General features: G+C 44.8%; 1 pseudogene; it reads right to left on the minus strand.

Annotated features, from left to right (window-relative positions):
• Positions 1-1,151: 1,151 nt before the first annotated feature.
• LOC124597717 lies at positions 1,152-1,269 on the minus strand (annotated as a pseudogene).
• Positions 1,270-12,561: the final 11,292 nt, after the last annotated feature.

Below are 12,561 nucleotides of genomic sequence, written 5' to 3' on the forward strand. Positions count from 1 at the left end.
ACTGCTCTACCAGATTTGAGCCAGTTCAAGGGGAACTCACTATCAGCAGATAATCTACGTCCTACCAAATTTACTCATTGTCAGTGTAGTCTGACTGGCCACGACGTGTCGTGTAATCAAGCAAAACTGGAACTTCGTACAACGTGCAGACAGTATGGTCACTCGGCACAGGAAATGTGAGTTGTACTTGGTTACGTACAAGGAGGGAGAAATGATGAGAGCTGTGAGAGATATAAAGTTGAGTTGATGAACAATATGAATTAAAGGAAAAGTTAGTAGTGGTAAAGAATTTTATAGTGTTTTTGTGTCGTATTTGTACCAGAAATCCTTACATCCAGAGTGCTGAGACGGAATCAGCGTCTGGGAGATCACAGACGAATCATAAGTGTGAGGAGTAACAGGAGTATGTTTTTTGAGGAAACAGATTTACGGTTGTTTAGAAGTCAAGGCGAGATCGAAATGTTTCACGCCAAACTGAATTATAGCAGCAAACAAGAAGACCACAGTAACCTTACAATATAAGGACAGTGAATCTGCCTCGTCGTAAATGTCGTATTTTGTACCACTGAAGCAAAGTGTGAACATATCAGTACAAATCTTTTGTATTCATAATATTCGTCATCCCAATTGCGTAATTTGGGCATACACAATGAGATACAATTTCCTGAAAGGAGTGAACAACCAGATGATACCTGACACGTACTGCTCAGAGATGAAGGGTGTTCATTGCATAAACGATGAGAAGGATGAAATTATTGGTGGCCGCATGTGTCAGAAAACGGATAATGCTGTAGATTGTCAGGACGATGTGCTGACGCTACCGGGCCATGATACAAACGAGGAAAACGCTACAAGCGAGACAAATACTTTGAATAAGGAAAATGTTCTGGGCGATAAAGAAAATAAAAGTGATCGTTCTGTTATTGCTGGTCACGGTAAAGATAAAGCAGCACTCCGTCTTCAGGCCACAAGTGGCCCATCGGGACCATCCGACCGCCGTGTCATCCTTAGATGAGGATGCGGATAGGAGGGGCGTGGGGTCAGCATACCGCTCTCCCGGTCGTTATGATGGTTTTCTATGACCGGAGCCGCTACTATTCGGTCGAGTAGCTCCTCAGTTGACATCACGAGGCTGAGTGCACCCCGAAAAATGGCAACAGCGCATGGCGGCCCGGATGGTCACCCATCCAAGTGCTGGCCACGCCCGACAGTGCTTAACTTTGGTGATCTGGCGGGAACCGGTGTATCTACTGTGGCAAGACCGTTGCCACGGCAAAGATAAGGGAGTAATTAACGAGTCGAGTACCACGGTCAAACCGATTAGAAAACAGATGTGAAGAATTATAATTGAGGACAACAAGAGGAGGAAAGGAAATGCGCAAACATTGACGACATTTGCAATTATGAAGAAGAAGAGAGAGCAGGACGTTATACGAACCAGCGAGAGATGTTACTCCATTATATTCACTTCATCTTCGGAAGACAGAAGTAATGAGCTAGAGATGATAATTTTAAGATCACAAAGTTTTTGCAAGCAATGCGGATGGAAAATAAGGACATAGGAGGAAAGATACCGAAAGAACTTAAGGACATCTTATACGTAGCAACCCTTGCGTAGGGAATTCTGAAAATCGCGGAGGAAACGAAGAAAATGGTCAGGAGGCGAAGAACGATGCGCAACAAGCGAGGAGAGTAGCAATGGAAGCGAAAGAAGATTGTAAGAACACTGAGAAGAATAGTCAGGTGATAATGAAATGGGCAGTAGAGTCGAAAGATTGGAGAAGTGACACGGAAAGAGAGACGAGCTGACATGTATCGGCCAACTCTAAGATTATAAAAGACAAAATTATAAGGGCCCATGCACCGATTACAGGTAAAAACCCTGAAAAACAGCAGAAGCGATACGAAAAAGGCATGCTGGTCTAAGCAGCACACACGTGAAGACCAAGATAGAATACAGGGTAATACGGTTGCTCCCTGCACTCAAACAACTGCAGAACAAAGCCAACCATCTTTAGAACAAGAAGGCAGGAAAGTCGCACGCGGACACTCTTCAATTCCAGACACAAAGTCTATGTGCATTAGAGGAAAGAATAGATGACGTTAGGCTAGTATATTGTGAGCAGGCCATGAACAAAAATGCAAACCAAACTTGCAGTACAAAATCAATTGTTAATGGCGTTTGGGTTAGCCTTGTAGATAATGGTAAGATGCGAACGGTCGAAATCATGAGACAGGAATAGAAGAAATGTCACGAGGAAAGGAAATGCGGGACAAAGAGGCCTACACATTCCCATATATTTTCAAACAGGATGGCACATCAGTACATCCGGTGGTCTGGGTGAGACAATTCGACAATTGCTTTGCTCCCAAAACTTCAGAACCCTGTCGCCTAGATTATGTGATGACGCACCTAGACACAGAGGCACTGGATAGACTACTCCGAGTTATTAAGAAATGCTTAAAGTTAGTGGCTTTCAGCGATAAACTTCTGGAGATCTACTGGTCATAAAAGCCTCAAAACGTGATTAAACAAAAAAATGTTAAGTTTATGCGCTATAAGAGAGACGAGATTCTGGAACTTACTCCTATTACTTAAAGAGCTAGGCAAGGAGAACATTTGTCTCGACGAACCAATCTCCAATACCGAAATCATTTGGTCGTGCCAGGTGAAGCTGACTAGGAGATATTGTTGGGACCTAACCGGTCAGAAGAAACAGATCGTGGATGAACTTAAGAGACGGCTAGAAGAAATCTGGCGTGTAGAGTGCTATTAGAGAGAAGAGAGATGACGAAGGCGATTCTGTACGCAGCGGTAGGGAGCACGAACGTGAGAAAATAAACAATTCAGTCATGCAAATCACGAACCGAGAGAGTGGTAGTACATAGAACAAGATTTAAGTGCTCGCCTGCGGACACTGAGCGCCATTTGAAGATCAGACACACAGAATTATTCGTAGAGAAAAGGGAGCATCTTGCTGTGTTTTGTTTGGGATTATATTTAGTACTTAAGTAATTAGAATAAGTGGTATTAAGTAAGAGTTACAAGTAATACATCACGACACAGTGAAAAGAATTTCAGGAAAGGTTGTTGCCGTTAGTATTAATTAGAATAATCAACTTTGATTCTAAAGGAACCTTCGTGCACATCGACCGTAGATTATCAAGTAGGAGAGACACACAGCAGTCAGTCGAGGTCCCAATTAGTTTTTGTTATTCTTGAAAATCTAGATTTAGGCTATAAATAGCCATCTTCAGTGCATTCCCCCCCGTTGGAGGTTCGAGTCCTCCCTCGGGCATGGGTGTGTGTGTGTTGTCCTTAGAGTAAGTCAGTTTAAGTTAAATTAAGTAGTGTGTAAGCTTAGGGACCGATGACCTCAGCAGTTTGGTCCCGTAAGACCTTACCACAAACTTCCAAAATTTCCTTTCAGTGCATTTGAGGTACAATTCAATAAACTCGCTGCAGTAAATGTCACAACATGTTGTTACAGGTGTATATTCAACAGAAAGGTGATATGTTTTCCTTCTGCTTACACACCTTTAAGAACATATGGTGACAGGTACTGCCGCGAGTCTGTTAAGCTGTAGTTAAAATGCATTGAAGTTAACTATTTATAGCCTAACTCTAGATTTAGAAGAATAATAAAAGCTAATGGGATAGAAACTAACTGCTGTGTGCTTCTCCTTCCTCAATTAGAATAAGTTGGTTAATCATGGTCATGCCTATTTGTGTGTCAGTTGTGTGTGGTTATTTGTGCATAATTATTGATGTGTCAGGACGTCCTTTCTCAAAGTATTTGTACGGATTGTAGCCAAGTACGGAAGTGAAACATGGACGATAAATGGTTTAGACATGAAGAGAATAGAAGCCTTTGAGGTGTGGTACTACAGAAGAATGCTGAAGATTAGATGGGTAGGTCGTGTAACTAATGAGGAGGTGCTGAGTAGAATTTGAGAGAAGAGAAATTTGCGGCACAACCTGACTAATAGAAAGGACAGGTCGGTAGGACACATCCTGAGGCATCAAGGGATCACCAATTTAGTACTGGAGGGCAGCGTGGAGGGTAAAAATCGTAGAGGGAGACCAAGAGATGAATACAGTAAGCAGATTCAGAAGGATGTAGGTTGCAGTAGTTACTGGGAGATGAAGAGGGCTGCACAGGATAGAGTAGCGTGGAGAGCTGCATTAAACCAGACTTGGGACTGGAGACCACAACAACAACAACGATTATTTGTGTATAATTATTATGTTTGATTATTGACTATGATTCACTTTATATGTTTTCATTCTCCTATTCCCACGCAGAAACCTGTACGTCTATCATGTTGTCTAAATTTAGCGTGAGGAATAGTGCAAGTGGTCTTAAGAAGGGAGCCCAGAACTGTGTTTGACGCCGATTGTGAATAGCGGGATATTTTGGTTCGTGCTGATGTAAGGATTGAGACATGTAGCTACTCTTAAAGGTGAACATTTTTCGTTTTCGTGTTTAAATGGCACACTGGTGAGAGAGGAAACAAAATGGATAAAAACTTATTAATTAAAAAGAATTACGCCAAAGATTATACAGAACTCTGTGCTTATATTATAACGACAAAGGGAAAGTAAAGTATAAATTACTCGTACACAGACATGTTTCAAGAGGAAATTAAATTAAGGATGGGGCCCCTCCACGCCCGCACCAACGTGGTGACCAACACAAAAGTTCTACTGTCACCTCCGTATGCATGTTAGTTTTGAATCAAGGCGTCACAGGATGCAGGCTGTGATGTTATCCATGCGTCTGGGTAAGGCTACTCATTAACATGGTCCATCAGGAGATAGTAGTGGTCGAAAGCGATCGAAGGGTAGCGGTTGTAAGAGCAGAGGAAAAAAAGTGCCAAGGCCAGCGCCAAGGGAAAAAAATCTCTGCGACAGTAGGACGGGAAGTAAGAGCAGTAGCGGTTTGCTAGCTGCGACAGAGCATGCAAGGTGAGGGGGGTTAGCGTGAGGTATCGTGCAACGTTACCCATGTACTGCGTGGTCGTTCGCTGGGTCAGTCCGGTGCCGCGGCTGGGCTCCCTCGTTGTCTCCTGGGCCGGCCGCAGTGGCTTACTCCCTGTAACACAAAAGTTCGGCGCGGCAGCGCGGCGACGCTTGCGCGATGAAGACTGCCCTGGCGGTTTTCTTCTTTGCACCTTTCACCTGCGGTGCTGCTGGGGCAACCGCTGGGACAGGCGCGCGAACGTCCTTCTGCGAGGTCGCAGGAGTGTTCTCAGGTACGACTGCACTGAGGCCTTGGGCGAAGACTGCACGCAGTTGCCTCAAGGCCTCTTCCTTCTCTGCAGCCACGGCGGCTGCGAAGGCAGCCCTCTCCACCGCCATTACGGCTTTGAGGGCTGCTGTGGCCTCCTTCACGGCGATGCCGAGCTCGAGGTCACATCTCTTCGCGGGAGGGCGAGCTGCGTCCTGGCGGCCCGTTTCCGAGCGGCCGTCCCCGCCCCTGGCAGGTGGATCTGCTGCTGCGCCGTCCCTCAGCTGCACCGGGCTGTTCTCCGCCCTACGCCGTTTCCGACGTCGTCTTCTCTTCTGCTGCTGCGTCGGTGCGGCCGCGGCCGCTTCGCCGCCCCCGGCACGGCTGCGGCTAGAGAAAGCCGCGCAACCGCGCCAGCTGGCGACGAGCGGGCCGCCACACCGGACACAAGTCGGCAGAGCGTTGCTGCCGCGGTCGCAGGCGCGGCTGTCGTGCTCACCTGAGCACTTGACGCACCGCGCCGCGTTGCGGCAGTACTTCGCAACATGGCCCTCGCCCTGGCACCTGAAGCACTGGGGCTGAGGATCCATGGCGGTCGGGAGAGCCTCCGTCGTAACCGGGATGCCCAGCAACTTCCGCATGTCGAAGATGTCGCTCCCGCCGTCGACCGTTTGCACGGTCACGGCATAGAGCGGCGCCCTCTTCCTGTTGGTCCGGCTGTGCAACCTTGCGGCTGCATTACCAAACCCGGCTCGCAGCAGCCCTTCCCGGACCGCTGCCTCGTCACAGCACCAAGGCAACCCCCTGAGGAGTGCCTTAGTCGTCTTCATCCTTCCTACGGAAGGTGCCTTCTCACGCGCCGGCGGCGCGTCGACGATGTGGTCGGCCACTGCGACCTTGATCGCCCTGTGGTCGGCCACGTTTGCGGCTCGAACGCAGATCAGCGAGTCTGTATCGACAGACTCGTAGACCACCTCGTTCCGAGCGCATTTCGTCATGGTGTCGAACAGCGCTGTCCACCCGCCTTTGCACTTGACGTACAAAGGGGGGACAGGCCGCGACTCGTCTTCACAGGAGTTCCTTGCACGGTCGGCAGACTCAGTGAGTCGCACAACCGAAGGACCCTTCGTAGCGGCAGGTTTCCTCTGCGCACCCTTCTTTCCCATGCTGCGAGGCGCGGAACACGACAATTTGTTGTCAAAACAACGCACGACAATTTGCTCTCCGCAGCGCCCACAGCACAGAAAACCTCTTCACGAGCTCTCAACGGCCGAGTAAGCGAAGCGCGCAACAGCAGCGATGCGCTCGCCTCGCCAGCTCAGGCCGCTGGTCTTCCAAGAGGAGTACAAGGTAACATGACGAGCATCTCAGTTCGGTTTCAGATACAGCAACTTTAAAGTCATAGAATAGCTTGATATGTATAATTCGTAGTAGGATATTGTTTTTGTCTTGTGAGATTTTTGTCGCCAGATAAACCTTGCAACGTATGAAGCTCTAATGAAGGAGATATTCTATGAAATAAGGATGAACAATGGCGAATAGACTCGTATGGATGGTACCATCCTACAGTGGAAAACCTTAAATGTATACCAATATCTTAATTTGTTTAATTAATCTTTATATATTGTAGTTTATTTTCATGATCTACCTAAATAAGTAGGTTTAATACGCATGCAATTTAACCAAGAGTGTTACACTTAAGGCATGGCATGAGTAGAATGTGGATCAATACCGATAAACTAACAACCCATTAACCTTGTACTAAACCCACACTTCACCTACACTAAACTCGCGTGATTCAAATGATGCAAGGATCACGTTGCCATTAGCGGCACAGTCAGCCAATTATAAAAGCAATAATAAATACACCTGTTTGCGAAAGTCATGAAATTTTTGATGTTTTAAAGAAGTTTGTATATTTTATATTGCTTAACATTACACTTGGACCTGAATTAGTGCTCATTTTTAAATGTACTGCCTCCTGTTAGAGTACCCAATATTTGCGTAGTCATTCTCACGAAGATATTCACTAGGTTGTACGTAATACTGTAATACACTCAGGCGACAGAAGTTATCGGATAGCGATATGCGTATATACAGATGGCGGTAGGATCGCGTGCACAAAGGAATAAAGGACAGTGCATTGGCGGAGCTGTTATTTGTACTCAGGTCATTCATGTGAAAAGTTGTCCGAAGTGATTATGGTCGCACGACGGTAACTGACAAACTCTGAATGCGGTAATCGTTAGGGAATTCAATATTCTTAGATCCATGCTGTCAGTAGTGTGCCGAAAATACCATATTTTAACCATTACCTCTCACCATGGACAAAGCAATGGCCAACGACCTTCACTTAACGTCCGACAGCTGGTTCAAATGGCTCTGAGCACTATGGGACTTAACATCTGAGGTCATCAGTCCCCTAGAACTTAGAACTACTTAAACCTAACTAACCTACGGACATCACACACATCCTTGCCCGAGGCAGGATTCGAACTTGCGACAGTAGTGGTCGCTTGGTTACAGACTGAAGCGCCTAGAACCGCTCGGCCAAGTCCGAGAGCAGCAGCGTTTGCATAGAGCTGTCAGTGCTAACAGACAAGCAGCTCTCCGAGATATAGCTGCAGAAACCAATGTAGGACGTACGACGAACGTATCCGTCGTTCGTACAGTGCGGCAAAACTTGGCGTAAATGGGCTATGGGAGCAGGCGACCTACGCGAGTACCTTGCTAACAACACGAGATCGCCTGCAGCGCCTCTCCTGGCCTCGTGACCACGTCTGTTGGACCCTAGACGACTTGAAAACCATGACCTGGTTAGATGACTTCCAACTGTAGTTGTCAAGGGCTGATGATACGGTTCGAATGTCGCGCAGACCCAACGAAGCCATGGCCCCAAGTTGTCAACAAGGCACTGTGTAAGCAGGTGGTGCTCCATAATGGTGTGGGCTGTGTTCATATGGAATTAATTTGGCCCTATGGTGCAACTGAACCGATCATTGGCTAGAAACTATTATGTTCTGCTACTTGGAGAGCGTTTACAGCCGTTCATGGACGTCATTCTCCGAAACAACGATGGAATTTTTTTGGATGACAATGCACCATTTCACTGGGGTACAGTTATTCGATTTTGGTTTGAAGAACATGTTGGACAGTTCGAGCGAATGATTTGACCACCCTGACTGGCCGGCATGAAGGCCATCGAACATGTATGGGACGTAATCAACGGGTCACAAGATCCTGTCCCGGAAACCCTTTTGTAGTAATGGACGGCTATAATGGCACGATGGCTCAATATTTCTGCGGGGTACTTCCAATGAGTGAGTCAATGCTGTGTCTAGTTTTTGCACTACGCCCGGAAAAAGAAGGTCCGACACGATATATGAGGCATCACATGACTTTTATCACTCTAGCGTACAATTGTGAACCGAGACTGGCTTTGAGGACTGTGCAGAATTACACACACGCCAGTAGTTGAGACTAGAGAGGCGAGACTGACGTGCTTCACTGCCCGATGTAACATGGGAGGTGAACGGCCGGCAAATAACCCAACTGGCGGCGGGTGCGGTCGAGGTCGCCCAGGTACGACAGACAGACTACTTTCACCGGGGCGATGACATAAATGATGTACGGAGAGTTCGGAGACTCGGCAAGCGGCTACCAGAAGGCGAGAGAAGGATGACAGCACACGTAACTCCAGTATATCCGACGGAGATGAGCTGCGGTCTGCGACGACAGAGCGGCCAAAGGTTCAAAATGGCTCTGAGCACTGTGGGACTCAACTGCTGTGGTCATAAGTCCTCTAGAACTTAGAATTACTTAAACCTAACTAACCTAAGGACATCACACACATCCATGCCCGAGGCAGGATTCGAACCTGCGACCGTAGTGGTCGTGCGGTTCCAGACTTTAGCGCCTTTAACCGCGCGGCCACTCCGGCCGGCGCGGCCAAAGGGATTCGGTACATGATTCTAAGACCTGTATGTGCTCAGAATGAGCAGCAGACGTTCGTAGCAACTTTTCAATAGACTCAGATGGAAGTAGTGCATTGATTCTGTCCCTAAGGGCAGTAACGTCGCGCTTATGCGTTTCAATAATATCCTGTAATTTATTGTCAGTTACGTCTTTAAATGTGTCGATAGTTTGGGTTAATTTCGGAATGTTACCGGTAAGGTATTCATCACGTTTTGCGTTGTCAGCACACAAAGCGTCTAATCGTCCTGCTAATCTGTTGTCACGTTCTGCATGGTCTGCACGGTATTGAGCAAATTGTTCATCACTCTTTGCGTCACGTTCGCTCAGTAGTCCAAGAAAATGATCTAATTTATCTTCAACTAGAGCTGGGGATATCACCTTAGGATTTGGGTGTTGCGGCTCATATTGCTGGGGAGGGTTGCTAAAAGCTGTTTGAGATTCTCAGATGGAGCAATTTCTCTGTCTGTGGAAGAATATTGCAAGAGAAATTGGCTGTCGGAATCAACCACATGGCTTTGTGAAGATTGAATTAACATGAACGAGTCATGGGAAACTGTTTCTAATTGGCTTACTACGTTCTGAGAATCTGAAGGCAGAAGAGGAACCGATGCGGAATTTTGTGACTCTGTGGCGTCATTACTTGCCGCAGCAGTGTTGTCAAATTCCTGATCAGCTTGTGAGGTAGGAGGATTACATGACAAACCTAGGTTCATTATCTGGATGTTGTTGCTTACGAGATTTTGAGGAATTGCGTATTGTAATTTATCACCCTGTCGATTTGTTTTGGACATCTTGAGGGAGACAATATGGCGGCCAAAAATTCAAAATGGTCGTAATTCACAAGACGGTATTTTGTACACAAAAAGTAAAAGAATTAGAATAGACACATAAAATCAGTAGAAGCAGAGCTAAAAGCAGCTATTCACAAGCGTAGCAGCAAACGCAATATTAGGCAACTAGCAACGCAGCGCACAGCTGAAACAGTGGTGGCGAAAGGAATGCTCGAAAACAAAGTCCACAGTTACGGAAAATATATCCAAGAACGTCACCACACAGGAAGTCGCCAAGTGAAAGTATCCAACCGAAATTGTTTCCTTATTAATTGGTGAAAGTATCAATGATAAAATTGTTCCAAATTAATTATTCAACAAACCTGCATCTGACTGCACCTGCAAACTTGTTTCTTGCACTCCTCCATTTTGCCAGTAACGCAACATGTGTTTGACTCAGCATTCAAGTTTAAGATAATAATGCCGTTTGTGCAATGGCATTAAGATGCTACTGAAAAATTAACTTTTGGCCCTGATGTTTACTTAAAGAAATTATATCTTGCCTTGAATAATGTCAGTTGTGCAATGGCATAAAATTTTCTATTTGAAATAACTTTGCTCCGATAACTTTAGTTATACCAAAATCGATTTCAAACCATGAACTGCACATACATTTTGCCTAGAGGCTTCATTTTCTTTACTTTCTTTCATTGGTGGATAACTTTACTTTACTACTCATTTTCATATTCAGTACAGGCAAAGGATGTGGATTATGATTCAGGCTGTTAGATTTAAACGTATTGTTGATCACAATATATATATTGTTAAAATTTTAAGTCACACATAAAACCTACCATTTCCAACATTTTTGTAGCACGAATCACTCTTACAAAAAATTTTATAAAACGCTTACTGCGTCAAACCTTGGACATACAAATCCTAACTGTGAACATAATTTAACAAAAACCCATTTTTGAAATCATTATATATCCTCTCTCCTTTTTGCGCTAAAGTTTGCTCAGTGTAACTGCGCAGCGAGCGCGTGTCCTACCTTAAAGCTGTCACCACACGTCTGCTTCCTCCGGGCACCTAGCTGCGACTCGCGAGTTTTTTACTGCACACGCCCGGCTCTCTTAACCATCAAAGGTCCTCCTACTCAAAGATATTATACCCATTGCACCTTGCGGTTGGCAACTACCGACTTTATTTCCTGAATCTACCCTGATCGGACCTTAGCACATACCTTTCACTGATAAGCAATAATTTTAAGAAATTTGTTATGGTACTTTGATCAAGAAAGGCTAATTTTTGTTTATTTATTGTGTTTACCAGACATATTATATACACATAAATACGGGAGGCTACAGTAATTAGTTTATTACGTTCAAATTTGCTGTTACGCTTTTCTTAAAAGATATGTACTTACTTTTTCGTTCACACAGAAACACACATATGTTTATAAATGTTGTAAAATAAAGGTTAAGGTAGAAAAATGCTGCCAAATAGATTAGCAGGACTACAGCCGGATAAGTTTCTCTGAACTTTAATTTTTCCTTCTGTGTAGAATATGGAGATTATTTTTGTTGGAGATACATTGACACAGTTATTAGTGTTTGGTGCTACTTGCTACACTATGCGTATATGGTGTGGCAGGTGAGGGTTTTGTGACGAAACAGCGAGCCAAAACTTTGAAGAACAGACGTTACTGAGTGCGCATGTATTTGGCAGCTCTAGGGTGAGGAAATAAAGGGCGGGAGGGGGGGGGGGAGGGGAGCGTCCTGGCATGTGCGAACAGGAAAGCGCCTCCTCCATCAATGTAGCAGATTGTTTTTAAATTATTCTTTATCAGAGGTTTTACAGTGGAAGTGAACTTTATAACACCCCACTGCTTCCCGGGATTTACGAAATTACAAGTTAACAATGACCGTGAATTATGAATTTTGACCCGCGTCGGGATAAGGAATCCGAAGTAAATAATGATTATTCCGCGGGGAAACAGGAGACGTTATAACTTGATCGTTATTGAATGAGTAATTTCATTCAATAACGATCGGTAAATGAAATAATGGAAATAATTTGGAAATGAATTTTGGCAGTGGAAATTTTGCCGAGAGAAATGATTAAGTTGTAAAAGCAATTAAAAAATCGGTCACCAGCTGAACTGATGAGCAACAGTACTGTTGAGTACGTGAATAATTGTGTCAAATATAAAGTTTACCTGTTTGTAGCGCAGCAGGTGGAACGGGAACTTTTAAGTAAGTGCTGTGTGAGGCTCAGTAGTCATATAAAACAATGTCATAACAATCTAACTACACTTATTTTGTTCATTATTTGTCAGCTAAGTGCAATGCTGACAACACAGATAATTATCTATCGAGATTTTGAATAATGGACTGTCATTCTGTCTTTAAAATGAGGTACTTTGCACAGTTTAATCTACTGATAAATGAAATATATTGCCAATAATTGATTAACTATGTTTGAATGATAATAATTCATTAATTGGGGGATTGTCAGGTGGAATGAGCTTTATAGTTTCATGAAATACCCTTGAATTAACTTCAGCTGAAAATGCATTGAAATAA

Source organism: Schistocerca americana, chromosome 2 (genome assembly GCF_021461395.2).
Source record: "Schistocerca americana isolate TAMUIC-IGC-003095 chromosome 2, iqSchAmer2.1, whole genome shotgun sequence".
In the NCBI taxonomy this organism is placed as follows: Eukaryota; Metazoa; Arthropoda; class Insecta; order Orthoptera; family Acrididae; genus Schistocerca; species Schistocerca americana.